Genomic DNA, 16961 nt, shown 5'->3' with positions numbered 1-16961 from the left:
CGCTGACTGTTAGGTGGCGAAAGCGCCCTATTGTGTACTTTTTATGATGGCTGTTTGTCGCTAGACTCACATTCCAGGGGGAGAGGGGGGGGGGGGGGAGGCTCGAGGCTCAGACGTCTTCAAGCCTAATGAGCTGTCGCACGCGCGGCACAGGTACGCCTGCAGGGACGGCTACCTGTTCTCTTCCGGAGCCCGGTCCGTCGTCTCCACCTGTGGAGAGGGAGGCTGGAGCCGAGTCAACCTGCCCAGCTGCGTGTCAGGTGGGAGCCTGCGGCGCCCGGTCTCTCGGTCCGAAGCTGCCAGCCATGCATCCGACACATCAGGCATGCACCATCCGACATCCGATATCCATCAGCCGACACATCCGATATCCGACACATCCGACACCCGATATCCAACAGCCGACACATCCTATATCCGACACATCCGACACCCGATGTCCGACAGCCGACACATCCGATATCCAACAGCCGACACATCCAATATCCGACACATCCGACATCCAGCATGTGACATCCGACACCAGCCGTCGTCACCAAGGATGGCGTGACCTCGGACGCTTGCAGCTAGAGGAACGTTTTATTTTGCTTTGGTTGTGTCATGCTATGCAATAGTGTTTCGCTAGCTAGTGCAGGCTTATCGACGCGTTAGTGGTGACCTCTCTCCTCTGTTCCGCCGTTCTGCGATCCGATGAGCCTAGTCGGCTTCACATGACAGTGACAGCGGAACAAAAAAATGAATGTCCGCGGCACAGCGCTGTTCGAAAACGCTGCTGCCATTTACCGCTCAACATTTGCACTGTTCGGTCTGCTGCTTTGTCGTGGACGTCCGCACCATGGCAATGATTTAAAGCAGTCATTCATAGGGCTGTCCCGTATGCCTCTCTCTGGGCACCTCCCACGGCTGTGGCGCGTGGTGACACGTGCCGTGCGTTCCAGACCCGTGCCTGACGGCGGGCGACACGTGCCGAGGTGGTACATGCCAGGCCTCGTGCGTGGCCGGTCTGTGCCTGCCTCGATGCCGCTGCCCTCCGGGCGAGGTGCTCCTCAGAGGCTCGTGTGTCGGAGGTGAGGACAGAGGGGCCGCTCCTGCAGCTGTCCCGGAGAGGAAGCTGAATGCACATGGGTCCCGGTTGTTGACGCCTCATTGGCATGGGAAGTCGTCCTGCTGTTTGCAATTTAGAGTAGAAGTCAGAGTTGACAGCCACCACCACCCTGCACCCACTGACACCAGCAGCCGCCACCAGCACCCTGAGGTCGGCACCGGTACGTTCCACACGTGACAGCTTGCCCTACCACAACATCGGGCTGTGCGTGGTGCCCGTCGGACGTCATGTAGGACATTATTTTCAGGAACCTTGCAGCCCTGAAGTCGTCACGGTCGCTAAGTGATCCTTAAGTGGTGACGGTGAAGCTTGAGTTGTAAAGGTGGATCCTAAGCGGTACGTGTTAGCACCTTGTTTCAACAATGCTCGGTCGTCCCATAGTACTTCGTTTGATGAAATATAATTCTTCTCTCAGAACTGTCTTAGCAATGTAGCTAAGAAAGTACTGTTGGCCTTACTTTAAACAAAAAATCAGGGGAAATAACCAGCAGAAATGACCAGAAAAATTCCATTCAGCGACCATCTTTGGACAAAGTACACTCAGGCTGAAATCCAGGGAGGTGCGGACCTTTCATCCCTTTTACAGATCAAAGTCTCATACAAAGCGCAAGACCATCCAGAAAGAGAAGAGTGAATTTAGTTTTGCAGGAAGTTGGCGACCAGACCTATTCATACAGGGCTCAGCATGGTCAATTATGCGAAGGTGATTAGCGCCTTAATGCGTGATGCGTGCTCGCTTGAAATCGTTTCAGTGTATGAGCGATGCCTGATGCGTGATGCGCGACGCCTGTTTAATTGATATCGTTTGCATGCATAGGTGATGCGTGATGTGTGATTCCTACGGTCTTGAAATCGCTTGCATGTATGCATAATGTGTGATGCGTGATGCCCGTTTACATGAATTCGTGTGCATGCACAAGTATTTCCCACGCATTTTAATCCTTAGCGGGATATACTCTGCATCGTATTATTGGCTGGTAATTGCTTCTTGTTTAACCCCTTGAATGTTGCTGACTTGAAAGAACTTTGGCTCGCCATTGAAAAAAAAACTGAAAAAGCGAGTCGGATCGGCAGGCGGTTTTAAGTTTTAAATTTTCAACTTTTATTTGCATCGGCCGTCGATGGATCCTGACCTTTAAAGGTCAAGCGTCAAGGCCAAATTCAACGAAATAACGAGGAATTCCGCATCGCCCTAAAGGAGTCGTCCTATTCCGGATTACCAAGCATGCTTATCACCTTTAGCGTATAAACAAGAGTCAACTAAAAAGTTTTGGAAGTTTGACCTTGAGCGATCGAGGACTCGCTAAAAAAATTCCGGAGCCTGTGGAACGGCGCGGGCCGCCGCTGAAATACAATAGCGAGGCTTGTCTGATATCTGATGGGTCTTTGCCTTATCTGTGCACTCGTTCAAGCTGCCGTGCCGGTTGTGGAGCACACTGTGTAAGCTGCCTATCCGGCGATTTCGGACAAGGCATTTACCACGGGGAGGGGGTCTGTCCGGCAAGCCGAAGCTGCAAGACAAGCATCACAAAACGGCTATCGGGTGTGTACGCTGGTCGAAAGAAGGCAGTTGACATGGCCGTACACGCTAAATTTTAGGAGGTTGGGTTTTAGTTAGATTAGGTTTATTCAGTTAGGTTGGGTTTTAGGGGATGGCCATACGCGCACGATTTTCTGAAGGGTTAGTTTTGTCGCTGTGGTTCTTTCCAAAGACCAAATACAATAAGCGATCAGAACCAGTGATTGCCTGTAACGCTGTCCAGATATGCACCGACGCCGCGCAAAACGACGGGTCAGTTAATACTCCCTAGTTGTTCGACACCAGAAAGATTGCTTACGGCTGTAAATGATGTAATGCTGCTACCACCAGACGATCGTCACCTTCAAAGAACTCGGGGACGTTTCCACAAGCGGCCATTGTCGTTTGACATTAGCGTTAAGACGACTCGAATGTATCCGTTATTACGTGTGCGCACCTACATGATCTGCCCAGTCGCTTTCATCGCAGCAATCATGAGTTGTCTGTTAGCTTAATACAAATATTAGATGGTAATGAACAAGTGATGACAAAAATAACGGGAGAACCGGTCTTTGGGTCAAAATTCACGTTTGTTAGTAACGTGCGTCTGAAGTTTGAAAAATTGACTGCCTTTGGCAAACGAACCTGATGCTTTACCCAGGACAAGTTTATGTAGCGATTTTATCAATTAAATTATGTCCTTCGTCGAATTTCAGGCTTTGTTGAAATTTGTTCATTTTTAAACGAAATGAGCTATCACTATGCGATGCATGTAAATTATAATCCAGATACCTACCAGATCGCATTTAAATGGGCATCAAATAACATAGCTCCTCCGATGCTAGCAAAAAAGGCTGTGAGTGAAAAAGCAAAAAAGACTGCTTGTAACACATTCTTGCGGTTGTTCTATCGTCGCATGAGAAGGCAACAAAAAAAGCGTCCAGAAAAAGGAGACTGGATCTAAAAAGAAAACAACATGTCAAAATCGAATCGACATTCTGAGCTATCAAGAAGGATGTCGAGAAAGCTGGTATTGCCGATCAAATCGGCCTCGTCTGATCTAACAAGAAAATAAAATGCAAAGAGAAGGCATCGTCCCTTTAAGAAAGCATGACGAGTCATTCGCATTTTGCATGCACGTCCTCCGGGGCAAAGCGAGCGAAATAGATGTTCGATTTACATTTCAGCCATACAGTTAATGTAAACCTTGTCAAAACACAACAATGCGGCCACAGTTCCATACGCTTTTTATTCCGTGTAGCTCATCATGGCATATAATGACTAGCAACATTCTGCCATCGCCAATATCTGTGGATATGTGCACAGCATTATATGCAAAATGGGTTAAGCAGGAACAAAATCCATGTTTTTTGGTTTGGGCCATCATTGCTCCGGATGCATTTTTTCATGATAATAAGCACACATATTCGTAATCCCACCTTTGAAGCGCCTTTTATTCCACTCGACTGTATCTCCAACGTGAAATGACGAATTGATTCCAAGTGAATAAACAAACATAATTCTGTAATAAGCTTTACCATACATTACGAAAGGCCGGGCGTTTCGGACCGAGCCGTTGCTCACTGTGCGCTTACAGTGGAGTTAGCGCCTCTGTAGCTGCGTTCATCACCGGCGTTTGTGCACTCACTCACCACACGAGTGGGCCCGCCTGGGCGGACATACCCGAGCGTTCTCCACCGGTGTTTGTGCGATCTCTCACCACACACCACACGAGCATGGGCAGACATACCCGAGCGTTGTTCACCGGCGTTTGTGCGCTCGCCCACTGCGTGAGTAGGTCTGGGCCGACATACCCGAGACGTGGTTACCGAACCTCGTTCCATATTAAGTCGAAGGAACCGTGTGTGAAAATCGTAGATGCTAGTGTACCAACGCCTAGTGGCGCTTTGGGGTTATAAGATGTCCGCAGAATACGCGCTCTCATCGCATCGAAATGGGAGCCAGAGACGGAAAAGATCCGCCGAATCTCAAAACAGGAATAGCCATAGAACGTAGCCGTTATGGGGCACCCTATGTCCTGATTTGGTCCCCCCTGGGTGGAATCCTGGATACGCCACTGCTGGCGCCTAGGAACGGCGACGAATGGTGGGCCGTGTTTATCGGATAATAAAGCCGCTATCAGTCGCTGATTTTGTGTATGGTGTCATACATAACTGTTGTTTTAAGCAGTAACTCATTTTTTCAGCTTAAAACATTAATATCCGGTGACGTTGTTGCCTGGCCTTCTGTGTCTCCATGAGTCGACCAGCTGTAACGGATCGTCCTACATGCAAGCCCGATTTTCAGTCGTTTCCCGTTGTCCGCATGATGGTGCTACCTTTGACGTTACATGTTTTTCCGTCCGTTTTTCCGTTCATGCGACGACGTTCGTGTATAAACGGCTGGACTGGGGGCAGATAGCTGTGGTCCCGTACCAAACATTGCCTGATGTGTCATGGGACCATAAGGTCATTGGTGGGACCGCGGGGTAAAACTGGGGATTATCTTTGCGTGATACACCCCACTAAGTGGCGGGGGGGGGGGGGGGGTGCTGGTGGTGCGGTTCTAGCTGCGCTTCGTCACTGGTTGTAACGCTCCCGCTACATGAGCAAACTCAATTTGTTGGTACATGTCAAAAAGTGGTAAATGATGTAAGGAAACCAGGCTGCGCAGGCCTTAAAACTTATTTATATCGAGATCAGTCATCACTGCTCAATCTTGGTATGCAACGCACCATTGTGCCGCTGAGTGATTATGCAGCACTGTGCAGCATCGTGAACCTCGAACGTCTCGTCTTCCTTTCAGACTGCTCTAGCAGCGCCGGCGACCGTCCCGCGGGCTGTCCGTGCACTACTAGTTCTGAATGTGATCGAGAGACGACGCCCCTCGGACGCGTAAGAAATGCAATGGTTCTTGTCGGTATGGTCATACAGTGAGCGTGCCGGTGGCGGCAGCTAAGACAGGATATGGATACAGCTGATTCCTTCCCCTCCCCCTCATGCGCCCTTTTCCCACATCTTTGCTACCATAGTAACCCTGTGGTTGATATGGCGTAACTTATTACGTAACGTAACTTAACTCTGCGTATGACGTAACTGAAAGAAACTGAAAAACGAGATATCGCTCGGCTAGCGGCTCACTCCCATCTGTCGCCGCGATTACAGTAAAAAAAAAATGGACGCACAAAATATGATCAGGCAGTATACCGCCCACAAAATACCCATGAATGAAATTTCGCCACGCAAAATATCGGCACACAAAACATTGATCCCGTAAAACATCACCATTGTAAACTATCGACACAAAATGTTGACACTCAATGCCGAGGCTCAAAATATCCGCCCTCAAAATTCTGACGCCGCAAATAGGTAGGTGGACCTACAATACGCATGAAAGAAAGCATGGATAAAGGATGCGGAATTACAACGCTGCGAAATTTGATGCGACAGATGTTTTGATGCCATCAAATCAAATGTGAAGGGGAGAAGGGAGAGTTGTATCAGTCCGCAATCTGAACTTCCTCCTGCTTAAATTAGATCACATGGTGGGGGAAGTTGTGCTTATGGCTCTCGTGTCATAGAGTAAATTACATAAATGCATAAATGCATGTGTGCATAATGCATAAATGCATAATGCATAAAATGCATAAATGCATTACATAAATGCGCTGTGACATGTAGACCAAATTCACTGGTCTGTCAATTTTGTAATTCGTCGTGTTTCGACATAACTTATTTTTGCCCTATTTATCGATCAGTATATGTTTTATGACTGCTGCCATCTCGGTTTCGGTTCCTCAGATAGGATCCACGGGTCTACGTAAATACTGTAAATGTCAACTTGCTGTCAGGGGGACAATAAGTCATGACAAGCATGTCAGTCAACAGTTAGCAGTTAGTCAGCCAAAAGCATATTGTCTGTGCATTGCATCACTGATACAACATGTCCCATACGCAGCTGATACAATACGACATGCATCGCCCGATATCTTGGAATAAAGTTCGCGCCACCCCGAAATGCTTGACAAACTGACGCTAAAACTTTTACGGCATATACGAGAAATGCACTTTACCACCACTGAGTATAACATTCCGTTTGGTCTACGTATGCCACTAGCCCTTAAACATACATTAAAACTGATCGCTACAGTTTCTAACGATATACAAAAAAGCATATTCGTTGCGCTCACCCCAAGGCGAGTGCACACATGCGACCGGAAGTACATTGAAAGGCAAAGTAAGTTATCGTCAGCTGGGTGACTCGACACTGCCACCCATTGTAACTATTTGGAACAGATCGCCCTGATACTACTTGTGCATGATACAACTCTCCCGCTCTCCTTGATATAAGAATATACAAACATCATGAGTCATTTATGACATGTGATGTGATAAAATAATGGTATCACTCTAGTATCTATGATATCCCTCTTACCACACTGATAAAAACGAAATGAAAAAACAGCACAGCATTCCTTAACTTACAGAAATAATTAGTATTTAACTGTGCGCATGCTGATGCATGCACCTGAATGACGCCAGACGAGCCCCATCAACGTAACATGTACTGTCTCTGGCGCGAGCAAAAACGAAACCAGGGAACCTGTCAGCGTCTGACACTTCCGCACTTGGGGTAAAAAATACCGGAAGTATTTCTACTAGGTGCGCGCACCTGGTAAGGGGTGGCATCGCCAGCATGCGCTCAAAGGTGCGGCACCTACATACGACCAGGCATACTTACTATGCCCTGAATCGAACATCAGGCGTCCATGACGTCATGCCAGACGTCTGTGAAGCCCACTCACGGGCTCTGAGTGCGGCACGCCGGTAACAGCAACAATTTTGGTTGAGCGAGCAATAAAGGATGCTGAAACAATGTGATGCGACCACTACAACGCTGCGAAATCTGAAATATGATATCAGTTATTATGTCATCAAATTAGATTTGTAGGGAGAGCATAATAAAGACCTATGCATCGTTGGATAGCATACCAGATTTCGCAGCGTTGTGGTGGCCGTATCTATGCTGTTTTAGCATTCTTTATTGCTCGTTCAACCCAAATTGTTGTGTTTATTAGCGTGCCGCCTTCAGACCCCATGAACGGGCCTCGCACACGTCTGGCATGACGCCATGGACGCCTAATATTCGGCCCTGGGCACAGTATGACGGATCGCTTGTAGGTGCCACACCTTTTTGGCGCATGCTAGCGGTGCGCCCTTCACCAGGCACGCGCCACCTAGCACGCGCACCTATCTAAAATACACTTGCGGCATTTTTGAACGCAGCTGTTAAAATGTCAGATGCTGACAGGTTCCCTTATTATTTTTTTTTGCCCGCGCCAGGAACGAAGCAAGTTACGTTAATGAGACTTGTTCGGCGCTGGTTAGTTCCATAAATCAGCGTGCTCACAGGTAGATGCCAATACTTACTAAAAGTTGTGGAATGCTATGTGTTAAGTTCTCTCCACTTTTTTTGCATCAAATTACTGAGAGGAATATCATAAATACCTGCGTGATATCATTACGCGAGCATATCAAGAACCATAAATAGATATGATGATACATAGGTTTTGGTTAAAAGGGACGGTGTTGGACGCATCATCCCCCGCCTGCCGAGTGCGCAACGTTTGGTAATTGATATAGTGGAAAAACAACACCACGGATTTCTTGGCGCAAGACGAACACAATATCGTTGAGTCTAGTATTCTAGTGTCTAACGTCAGTGGGCCACTAACCAAGGCAAGTCGACGGCCAGATATTGATATAATTGAGTGTTTCTGACTAAGCTTGAATTTCCTGCCGAGGCAAGTAAGTGTACTCTGCAAAACGCACGTATGGATATGGACATTACAAGCATATTGATGTCACGTATATAATGTATTCATGCCTACTGGCTACCCTGCTTTGTGCCGTGCATGGAAACCTTCGTTCCGACCTGGACTCACATCCGCCCGTCTGTTGCTGGTGATTGTCATCACATCGATTTTCAGGCTGTTGGTATTTTGCGATGTTTATATATTAGAGCGTCGATATTTTGCGTTTAACTATTTCGCGGAGTCAATACTTTGCGCATCAATAATTTGCGTGACAAAGTTGTGTAGCGTCCACATTTCGCATGTCGATGTGATGCCCGGATACCGTCCTCCTCACAGGACGTCCTCATCCGTCCTCCATCATTGGCTTGTGTTACGCGACTTGTTTTTGTAATTTATACTAGAACTCAGGGCCAGAACAAGCGAATAGTCTGGGAATAAAGGGCTGCCGCTCGTCGCTGCCCCACCTGTGAAAAAATTGACATTAGCCACAAGACATTGAACGAAAAAACAAAATAAAAAAGAGCTTCCTCCTCTCCCCAAACTCTCATGAGGTTCCGCCTCCTCCAGCTCCTGTCATCACCCCTTGTATCTAATACAAGAAGTGTCTTTGTAAATGCTTGGTTGGTTGCCAGCGCCTGGCCTCATTCTTTATGTATGACATCACCACGAACCGCGCTCTGCGTCACTTGCAGGGTGTGGCTGTCAAAGCTGCGTTCTGCCTGCGTGGTTTCTGCTTCGACTGCACTCGGTTCCCAGCCAGCAGCCCCGAGATGCCCCTGGGCTGCCTCGCTGAGGACTACGCAGGTTTGCACAACTAGGATTGGAATATGAAAGAGTAATGCGATGAAAAAGCTGGGCCATTCTGATCGTCACATTGGTATGCACCTTTTCCGGCGCTTTCCGCGCATAGTAGCGCCCGGACGGTGCTTGTTGCTATGACGTATCTTACGTTGTGGAAGATACAATCAGTGCACACGCATGTGCACACGCACAACGCATTCACGGATCACGCGCGCACGCATGCACGCACGCACACATGCACGCACGCACGCATGCATGGGTACATGCAAGCACAGTTCATGCACATACGCACAGCACAAATATACATATGCATATGACTGTGTTGCTTGGCACGTTACGTGCGTAAATGGACTCTAAACGTGCACTTGGGTAGGTAAATTACCACCGTAATTCGATGTTATCTGTGCAAAGCTTCCTGAATAATTTGCGTGAGTTGTTTAACTGCTCGCATTTACAGAGCCTCAGCCTCACCTGTAAATGCGCCTCAGCAAGTGTGCCTCTGGAGAGTTCCTCATCGACGTTTCGACTTAATGCCCCGCATGACTGATCTCCAGCGATGTTCACCGCGTATTGATTGAAGGAGTGTGTTTGCGCTTGGCATAGCATGGTATTCCCTGCATGGCCGATGAGCGCAGGGTTTGCACTGAACTGGGTTGCTTTCCTCCTCGGCAGCTGCTGTTATGGCTGATGGCGTCGGACTGAACGGCCGCGAGGTCTCCGCCGATGGACCACTGGCAGCGGCCGTCGCAGCTGATGACGTGACTTCCGGGCCGAACGGCCTCGACGTCTCCGCTGATGGACCAGTTGTGGCGGCTGAAGCGGCCAGGATGGTCTGGACCGCGCTGACCACGGCGGCTACCGAGGACACGGCCACAGCTGTTGGCTCACACCCGCTGGTCGCCGTGGAAATCTCCGCACCTGCTGGACCGTACTCAGCGGCTGCCGTGGAAACAGTTACGCCAGCTGGGTCACACTCAACAGCCGCAGCGGAAACCCCTGCATCTGCTGAGTCATACACAACAGCTGTCATTGGAACCTTCAGCGCCGATGAGCCTCATACGACTCCCAAGCAAATTGCTTCATCTGCCGGATCTTATTCAACGGCTGCCATAGAAACCTCTGCTGCTGGATTCCAGTCACCTGCTGCTGAAACCTTCAAAGCCGCTGGATTTTCCGCAACAGCTTCGCAGAACACCCCTGCGGTCGCCGGATTTTCCCCGACAGCTGCTGAGGAGGCGCCAGCAGGGGCAGGGACGCATGGCACATCTGCCGTAGATACCACAGTCCTGTTCGGAGCACCCTCGCCGGACAGCAGGCTGGGCCTCGAGGGCACCTCAGCGGGCCGGGAGGTCAGCGCCCCGGACTCCGAGGCGGTCAGGGCAGAATACGCTGTCACAGCTGGGGAGACCACTGCAGGACCTGGGACAGAATACGCTGTCACAGCTGGGGAGACCACTGCAGGACCTGGGACAGAATACGCTGTCACAGCTGGGGAGACCACTACAGGACTTGGGACAGAATACGCTGTCACAGCTGGGGAGACCACTACAGGACTTGGGACAGAATACGCTGTCACAGCTGGGGAGACCACTGCAGGACCTGGGACGGAATACGCTGTCACAGCTGGGGAGACCACTGCAGGACCTGGGACAGAATACGCTGTCACAGCTGGGGAGACCACTACAGGACTTGGGACAGAATACGCTGTCACAGCTGGGGAGGCCACTGCAGGACTTGGGACAGAATACGCTGTCACAGCTGGGGAGACCACTACAGGACCTGGGACAGAATACGCTGTCACAGCTGGGGAGACCACTGCAGGACCTGGGACAGAATACACGGCCACAGCTGGGGAGACCACTGCAGGACCTGGGACAGAATACGCTGTCACAGCTGGGGAGACCACTGCAGGACCTGGGACAGAATACGCTGTCACAGCTGGGGAGACCACTACAGGACTTGGGACAGAATACGCTGTCACAGCTGGGGAGACCACTACAGGACTTGGGACAGAATACGCTGTCACAGCTGGGGAGACCTCTACAGGACTTGGGACAGAATACGCTGTCACAGCTGGGGAGACCACTACAGGACCTGGGGCAGAATACGCTGTCACAGCTGGGGAGACCACTACAGGACTTGGGACAGAATACGCTGTCACAGCTGGGGAGACCACTACAGGACTTGGGACAGAATACGCTGTCACAGCTGGGGAGACCACTACAGCGCCCGGGGCAGAATACGCTGTCACAGCTGGGGAGACCACTACGGGACCTGGGACAGAATACGCTGTCACAGCTGGGGAGACCGCTGCAGCACCTGGGACAGAATACGCTGTCACAGCTGGGGAGACCACTACAGGACCTGGGGCAGAATACACAGCCACAGCTGGGGAGACCACTACAGGACTTGGGACAGAATACGCTGTCACAGCTGGGGAGACCACTGCAGGACCTGGGACAGAATACGCTGTCACAGCTGATGAGACCACCACAGCACCTGGGACAGAACACGCTGTCACAGCTGGGGAGACCACTGCAACACCCGGGGCAGAATACGCAGCCACAGCTGGGCAGACCGCTGCAGCACCCGGGGCAGAATACACTGTCACAGCTGGTAAGACCACTACAGCACCCGAGGTACACTACACAGCTACAGCTGGGGAGACCACCGTTGCACCCGGGGCAGAATACACTGTCGCAGCTGGGGAGACCAGCGCCGCACCCGGGGCAGAATACACTGTCGCAGCTGGGGAGACCAGCGCCGCACCCGGGGCAGAATACACTGTCGCAGCTGGGGAGACCAGCGCCGCACCCGGGGCAGAATACACTGTCGCAGCTGGGGAGATTACCACAGCACCTGGGGCAGAATACACAGCCACAGCTGGGGAGACCAACGCGACGGATGTAGAACCGGTCGGGTCTGAGGGGCTCGGTTGGTCGGCTGGGACTGACGGACAGCTTGGTTGGTCTGCCTCGGGGGAGCAGCACGACGAGCTGACCTCCACAGCAGACGAACGAGGCTCCACAGCACGGACGGACATCGCTGCAGCAGCAGCAGCAGCAGCTGAGCGTGAGCTGCCAGTCGGCGAGACAAACAACGATCACATCGTGTCGACGGCGGGGGACGCCACCGAGCCTGGACAGGCAGCACCGCCGGGCGGGACCCGACCTCACACGGATCTCCTTAGTGGACCGCGCACCGACGATCAGCTGAGCAGTGACGCGAGCGCCGCAGCCGACGGGCGAGGCGGAGCTGCGTCCCCATCAGCGGCTGGCTTGGACCGGACCGCGACAGACAGCGAGCAGGGCGAACCGTGGAGCTCGGAGGAGGACGCGGGGACAGACGCCCCTGGTGGAGAGCTGGACGGACGCCGTGGCGAGGGGACCAGCGCCTCCAGCGGACACGCGATGGATCGATCCGGCGCTGGAGCGCTGAATTCATCTGACAAAGAGCCGCCGACTGACTCAGCTGGCAGTGAGTTACCGAAGGGATCCAGCAGTGAATTATCCAGCCAGTATGTCAACGAGCGATTGAATGTATCTGCCGCCAGCTACCTACAGAACGCACGGGATGGATCGTTACCTGGGTATGACCACACTGATCCGAATGGTTCTGTCAGAGAGATGCTCGAAGCGCTTGCCGGTGACCTGCTGGCTGCTTATGCCAGTGAATTGCTGGTTGGTTCTGCCAATGCCTCGCTGGTGGGATCTGTCAGCGATTCATTGAATGAGCTCAATGGTCGGCCAATGAATGGACATAATAGCGAACTGTTGCATAGATCCGACGACCAATCGCTACATGGGTCTGGCAGTGATCCACTTAATAAATCTGACAAAGAATTACGGGAAGGGTCTGACCGTGGATCAGAAGACGGATCTGGTGACAATCCAATGGCCGTGTCCGGCGAAGACTTGCTGGAGATAATTGTCGCTGATTCGCCGGATGGATCTGGCAGCGAGCCAAACACCCGGTCGCGCGATTCAGTGGACGGATCCGAGGTTCCACCACTGAATTTCTCGGTCAGTGTGCCCCTCGCTGAAGGCCAGGTCGCGTCGGCCGCTGCGGCGGAGGAGTCGGCGGCCGGCGGCGCATCACCGGCGTCCCCCGCCGCATCCGCCGCTGTCGCGCAGGCGCCCCCCGCCGTGCTGGAGGACTGGGGGAGTGGTGTCGACGGAGCTGGCTCGGACGCGAGCGTGGCAGCGCTGGCGAGCGCGACTGCCGTGACTGGACCAGCTGCCAGCCACCGGTCGGAGGGAGCTGCCACGACCGAGCGACCAAACGCAGTGACGAAGGAGATGGAAAGGCACTCGGACGACCGTGGGGACGACCGAATGAAGGCAACAGACACCAACACAAAGACAGAGGGCACGTCAGGTCCTCCCAGTATTCCCCAAAGCATCGTATTGCCACCGGGTAGCTATGTCATAAACATTCCGTGCCCTTACAAGGTTTTATTTTCCTCAACCCCAGTCGTCCTATCGATGAGTGGTATACCATGTCTTCCGCTGCAGGAGTCAGGTCTGGTGTTCCGAAAGTCGCTAACTAATCAGTTTTGACTTCTGAGGGGACTTCGTCCCTCAAAAACTCTGCGGACTCCCTCAGCAGAAATAACATCATACCTGCTTCGACTGGCGCAAAGTCCTCGTCAACGGGCAGAGCCGTACATGTCCCGCTAATCGAATTCAGGTCGTATCCCTAAATCCAGCTCGTTTCCCTAACATCCCTGCGAACTCGTGTCGTCCGCTATAGGACACCTTCGGCCAACTATTCCAAGGATTCCATCAAATCCACCCGGCTTAGCAGCCGCGCACCCAGCATCGGACAATGGTGCCACTGCCCATCACTGTTATCGCATCATTCTCCGCCGCTCCCAGCGTCTGCAGACAGCGGCTTGCATTCTCCGGGCCAGCCGGGCAGAGAGTCCAGAGCCAACGCGCAGCGCCCCCCCCCCCCCCCCCCCTACAGCGGCTGAGAACAGGCATGCATCGAAGGAAATACTCAAACTGCAGTGGGTATGATGAGTGTGTGACACCCCTTATCGATGAAGTGTATCACCACATCCTGACAATTTTACGACTCACCATATTTTGTCTACATCGCTTCGCGAAATGCTGCTAAAGTAATGTTTTGCGATGACGCGCGGCAAATGGCAGTGCATTACGCAAGATATGCAAGTGTACATTACGTGCTTAAAGCATCGCGATTAATGCGAAGTGTTGGTAATCTAATGTGTATTAGTGGTGTAATGCAACAGACAATACATGGTGCGCGTCAAGTATCTATCTTCGTTTTGTGAGATGCTGATTTGCTGTGGTTCTGCGAAGATCAATAAGTTGCCGGAGGCTATACACCAGTTCCATTAGAACGTGCAATGCCCGCGTTCGGAATACACTGCTGGCGTCTTTACAACCTGATCACAACCTTAGGCGCGCGTTATTACGTAACGATCCGTGCAACGACAATAAGGATGGGCACAAAAATAATGGAGTTGACGCAGAGGGAGCACCTGTGTTCGGCCTCAGCAAGGCACGCGCAGGGACGACGCTTCGTTTTGTGCGCTTTGCTTACGTTGTGGCAATGTTTGGAGATAGTTGTCTGTGCGCGGTCTCTCGTGTCGCGTCGCGGCGTGTCAGGCCAGAACAGACTTCTGTGCGGAAATGTTAGAGAGGTCTGTTGAGCGGAAGTACATGTACAGGGACTAGCGTTTGTTGCTCAGCTCCAAGTCTGCGCAACTCTGTGCTGGGCCCAACTCCGTTCGATCGGGAATGGCAACGCTCACGCACGATGAGACAGGTGCGTGGTTTTGTGAGTTTCCCGCACGTGACCACGATATCAACGATGGTGTCATGTTCACGAGAATGGACAGTAATAGCCGATAGGTGCTTGTTCGACGACACTTGAATTATAGGCATTGTGTCCTTCCCAGAGTCGTTTATTTGCATTCAGATCTTGTGAGCTGAATGTGAAGCATCAGTGTGTAAGCTAATTGTCTATGCTCAAGAGTATACAGGTATACACATACGATCAGGCCATTCTTAGGTTACAGCCAATGACTACAAAGGGCCTCATGACAACGCTTCTAGGCCTCAGAAGCATGGCATAGCGATACGAAAATGGCTCATTCTTCCTATTTTGACGATTTATCACCCTCATTTTAGGGAAGGGAGCCATGCGAGCCCCAAGACTGTTCGCCAATGTCTTGCTGGCATGTCTTGCACTCGCGCCAAAATTTCCGCAGCCTTCGGGGTATCGAGTGCACGTGTTCGCACGTCAAAATGTGTGTTAAGCATTTTGGTCTCTGAGTGAAGACGGCTTTTAAAAACCCTGCACGGGAATTAATTCCGGCGCGGACGGTGGTAAGCAGCCGACGAGTCTGTCTATAGCTTGCGGCGGGGGTTACACTGTTCTACTTCCGGCACCCCTATCGCTCCGTCTCCTTCATCATCAAACACACACACAGCCACATGTCAATGCTCTCGTTCAACTTCGACAATGAACACGATCATTTAACACGCGCTCGGTGGGGGGTAGGGGGCCAAATTGGCCCCCACGAGGATGTTTTCCGAACGGCGCGGCGTAGCCATGCTTAACTTTTTGTAGCTGTAGAAAACTGAATAGCGGATCTTTTGGTGTAAAAATTGGATGCATCCTGTAAGGTCGCTGACCTATGGCCAAAGGTAGGCCATGCCGTTGGCAGCGAAGGGCATTTGGAGGGAATCGTTCTATGTGGTGCAACGACGAAGCATTAGACGAAGCCATACCTATCTGAACAAGTTTCTTGGACAACAAGCCAATTTAATTTCCATTTACAGCCCATACTGCTGAACTTAGGTCGGGGATGAATCTGGTCATGACTGACCTGCTTTTTTACTCGAGCGCTTGGTTTTATATGCAGATTCTGGTGCGTATTTCAAATTTGTGAATAGCAGGGACCGCAGCAGACATGCTTCATGGACTTGTGAAAGTCCAGAGTAGGTCACCGAGATGACCCAGGTCAACATTTTGTTTTTAGGAACATGTCGTCCAGCGTAATCCCTGGCGCTTGTCCGAACGACAAAATAACAATCTCGTAGATATTTAGTCATCTTGAGCTTATAAAATTGAGCAAGGTCACCGATCTTATTGACCTTTTGCTTAGAACACATATTTAGCTTCAAGGCGTTGTATGGGGAGGTCTGGGGCACCTGGAGTTTGACATCTGGAGTTTGACATTGTGTGACCTTGTTTGACCTCAAGGTCTTTATTAAGGAACCTCAAGTTTTGACACAAGTGAGTTCACGTAAGGCCAATTCACTCTGTGAGTTTAGTATCTCTAGCTATCCTAGTTTTTGAGACATCAGGGGGTTGAAATTGACCCCGCCGGAGCGAAGGATACTCAGCCGGCTACCCGGGCGCGTGTCAAGGTTCATATCACCTGTAGTGCATGGTTTCGCAACTACCGGCGTGTAAAGCTGATTGGCTGGCAGCTTTCGGTAAGATTGTCATTGGACCTCGCCTGGTGGAGTCAATTATTGTAATACAAAACATACCACTCGTGAGATCTAAACTGGGGCCAGTCCAATGTTCCCAAATATCATACCCGGCCTGAGCGATAATAACAACAGGTGACCGCAAAGTTGCTCAAACATGCCATGTTAAGGTAGCTTAGCTTAGCTCACGAGGTAGCTTTAGCCGGAAGTAGTTGTCCCTCCCCCGCCCCCCGAAAGTGACTCCAGGTC

This window comes from Pollicipes pollicipes, unplaced genomic scaffold, assembly GCF_011947565.3.
Source record: "Pollicipes pollicipes isolate AB1234 unplaced genomic scaffold, Ppol_2.1 Scaffold_7262;HRSCAF=8765_pilon_pilon_pilon, whole genome shotgun sequence".
Lineage (NCBI taxonomy): Eukaryota > Metazoa > Arthropoda > Thecostraca > Pollicipedomorpha > Pollicipedidae > Pollicipes > Pollicipes pollicipes.
This window is presented reverse-complemented; position numbering follows the sequence as displayed.